Below are 4,193 nucleotides of genomic sequence, written 5' to 3'. Positions count from 1 at the left end.
CACACACACACACACACACACACACACACACACATCTACAGAGAACCAGTAGAACACGACCGTGAATAACAGAGGATCGAATTTGCATATTTAGAAATGAAATGTAAAACTCTCTCAACTGAACGAGAAAACAAGCACACCATAGTAGGCTACTTTGATGCATAGCATTTTACAGTATTATTACTTTAAAGTTTTTTTCGAACTGCTTACATTTTCAAACTTTGCCTCAAAACTTAACGCTAATATTATATTTTTGGATATACTGTATATCATATGCACACAGTTGTTCAAAACCTAAAGCTCTTCTTTCATGAGCTCTTGTGAACATTTCTGTACAAGATCGAAAGTAAATGACAGAGAGATGTTGAGAAATTCACGGTTAACACGAAAACAGGATTGAAACTTTTTTTTACTGTAAACATTTCTGGTTGTACACTGTATGACAGAAAAGAAATACATGAAGCATGTGTAGATGTGTGTTTGTAGGCCTGATCTAAAGCCTGTTCAGTGAAGCACATGTGAGGAGTTAGTGATGAATTAGTGAGGCTTTCTGATTGGTTGAGTCTGAAAAAGGAAATCAAGATACTTCCTGTTAGATTTGTGTGTGTTACACAGAGAACTGTGTGTTGTGTTTTACAAAAAGTGTTTTATAAAATTGAAAACTGAGTCAAAGTCTGAGATTAGTGTAAGGTTTTGTAGATTTGGTGTGTGCTTCTGCTGTTTGAGTGTCAGCTTTCAGAAACTGTGTGACGAGTAAAGATTCTGTGTGTAAGCAGTACTAATTACACCTTCAATAGTGTACTCTACAAAGTATTGCAGTACTTATTACTAATTTCTTTCTAAACCCCATAACAACCTCGACCAGTTGAGCAATACAAGGATAGATGTGAAACTGCTCTTTAATTCTTTCAGAACATTTCCAGGAAATTGCATAAATCATTGATTAATTACTGAGTATTTAAAGGGAGAAATATACATTTGACATTAGATTTAAAAATTGATGTTAAATCGACTTGCTTTATATAGAGGTCTATACATAATTTAATTTACATTTACACTTAGTCATTTAGCAGATGCTTTTATCCAAAGTGACTTACAAATGATAATTAAATGCAATTACATCAGAAGTTACTGTAATCGTAATACAGAAAAATTAAGAGTAATCCCTTACTTTACTTTTTCAAAGGAAAAGCGATTAAATGGCAGTAATTAATCACTTAGTAATGCTTTACACCCAACACTGGTATTCATGATCCCTGGTTTAAACCTCATGTTGTGTTCCGGCTCATTTGTAATAAGCATTCATCATAATTAGTAATAGTTTTAAAGGTCATAAAATGCATTCATTCATTCTTGAGTTTCACATTCAGAATTCTGTTTTACATCAACGACTGTACGTTGAAGGCTTCTTAAATAAATGAATACACGGACATGAAGCATTACTCTTCTGTCTGACCTGAGGAGACCGTGGATAGACAGGTTTGGCGGGTCAGTTATACAGCATTACTATTATTCAGACCTTATTTGTTGCATGCAGCGATTGACCAGTCAGAATCAAGCACTCCAGACTGTGTTTAATCATATCTAATAGATGTTAATGACTTATCGATGACATTTTATGTAAGGTTTAATCTAATGTACTATGATAAACCTGTTGCTTAAGTCAGTGCAGTTGAGCTTCTGTCCAGCAGAGGGCTGTCAACACCATATCTGCCTTATGATCACATGCTTTCATAAATATGTCAAAGTATGTCAGTTAGTCATCAAGATATCAGCACTGAATCTGAACTTTGTTGTTTAGCCTGTATGCCATGGTGATCAGCAGCAAAACAAGCAGCATTTCCATAGGCATTCATATGCAAACGAAGGACTTTGTTCACAGGCCTGACTGAAATAAGAAATGCATTGCTCATGACCTAGAAGAACTTGTAGCCACATTTGTAATGCATTTGCATTATAACTCAGAACGTGCATCATTGCAAGAAAGACTAGAGTTGTGATGAACTGTATGCTGTAAAACCACACTGGATCTGCTGAGTGTAGGAATTTTCTAACTGATGTTTAAAATGGCTAACATCATCATAGTGATAACTCTTTTAACTTTGAGAGCTATTGAAACCCGTAATGCAGCAAACATTCATACGTGTCACACAAAGTTTTAATTATCCATAAATGTTCCACAACAACAGCAGGTTTGATTCTTTCCCTGTGGGTGTTTAAGGTGACCTTCCATGGCTGATGATTGTCTCTTCACACAATGTGAGGAAATAAACAGAATATGCAAATTTGAGCTTGCAGTGGACAAAAATACACATTGAAATGTTGGCATACTTTTGCAGGAAATTGACTGAGTACGCTGCATCATTTTCTAGTCAGTGTTTGAGGTCATGCTGGCCTTTGTTTACTTGCTTTTGCAAATGCATTGCGTGTTATAATATGCGTCTCATTTTCCACTATGATTCTACAGCAGACTGCTTGAAATAACAAACACGATGAAAGCAAACAGCTGCTGGGTGGCTTGTCTTCATCAGTCATCACAGATCGACGTGTGGAGATAAAGCCTGGTATGCTGCGCACCGTATCATGTAAAACTCGTTCTGAGGCCGTTCTCACTGCATTTCCATCCATCACTCTGCAAACTGGCATTTCAAGCAGCACAAGCCTCAAACTCTCAGTGTGTTTGAGTGCAATGCAGCAATGATCATATGAAATCAAAGTGGCTCATGAACTAACAAAGCACAAATTCTCAAGTGTGAATGGCACAATCACAATGACTCGATGTCTGTGGAATCGCTCGCCACTACCGCATGCACGCTTCCACATGCGGCGAGTGTGTGAGTGTGTGAAACACATGTGATGTGGAATCCACAGCTTCCTCTTCCTAACTAACACTGTTTCCCAGCGCCGCTTTACAACAGCCTTACCGGTGCTGCACTCTGTGCTAGAAAAACCCTTAAAAGGTTGGTATTTGTATCCTAAGAGTATATTACTACCTTAAGGGTACATTTACTCCTCAGAGATACTAATATGCACACTTCAGGTGTGAAGGAGCTTCGGCAGTGTTGTTTTTAAGGCTCCTGCTGCTGTGCCTTTTTTCTGACAGTGTAATTATCCTGTTATAAAGCTCTGTTAAAGATGCCAGGGATTTTATGGTTTTATGTGTCACAGATGAGCAACCAAACAGCAGTTAGTAATGTGAAGTATGGCATCCAGGGAAGCAGGGTGGATTCCAGCGATACTCAGGGATTTCTTGTAAATGCCTGCGTTTCCCCTCAGCGGCGACTCCACCCGGTCACGCTGCAGAACTACTGCTGGAGATAAAGTCACGTGATTTACAAGAAATCCAAGCTGCCTCTGCCTAGGATTAAGCAACGAGCTGGTGGTTGAGAGCGGCGTCCTCAGGCTTTATGTGTGTTATTAGGAAACACAGCAGACGTCTGACAGCCAGCGAGACACATGTATAATGCAACGAGCTGCATCCATCTGCCCATGTTTATCATGTCCCTATGAAGCAGGGTTATTGTTCGCTCTCAGCTCAGTCACGGGTCTTGTGTTGTACAGCGGTCATTTGGTTCAATGCAGTAAATATTGCACAAGAGAAGTGCTTCATGTTTACAATAGCAGGCAGAACAATTGCTCGCATGTCGTCAGTTATGTAGGTCAGGCCGTGTGCGATTGTCTGTCAGTAATATGGTATTTGTGTCTCTGACCTGATTCAAAGTCCTGCTCCTTTACAGGTGAACACGTTCACACGGTCAGACTCAGCTCGAGTCATAGTCTCACACAAATGATTATTCTCTGATAACGAGCTAAAAACACTTGTGAAACATTCCCACACCCTGTGTTGGCATAACAGACTGACGTTTCTAGCAGATGTGGTCAAGTTAAATACAACCTTCCTGAAACGTTTGAGCTGAACTTCCCTTTTCTGCTCAGCCTCATTAAAGAACAGAAAAGCTTATGTGCAATGATGAAATACGGCTGTATATGGATCATCACACAAACGCTTTGACTGGCTGTTTCTCAACACGAGTCTAAGAGCTCATTACACCCTGTACAAATGTCAACATAAAAATTATTCGTTTTACTGGAAAATACTATTTCAATCTTTCAAAATTTTACATTTGGCTCAATGTGTCGTGTGTGTGTGTGTGTGTGTGTGTGTGTGTGTGTGTGTGTGTGTGTACCTGGTA

The sequence above is a fragment of the Sinocyclocheilus anshuiensis genome, unplaced genomic scaffold (assembly GCF_001515605.1).
Source record: "Sinocyclocheilus anshuiensis isolate Anshui unplaced genomic scaffold, SAMN03320099.WGS_v1.1 scaffold2749, whole genome shotgun sequence".
NCBI classification, from domain to species: domain Eukaryota; kingdom Metazoa; phylum Chordata; class Actinopteri; order Cypriniformes; family Cyprinidae; genus Sinocyclocheilus; species Sinocyclocheilus anshuiensis.
Note: the sequence above shows the minus strand (reverse complement) of the source record.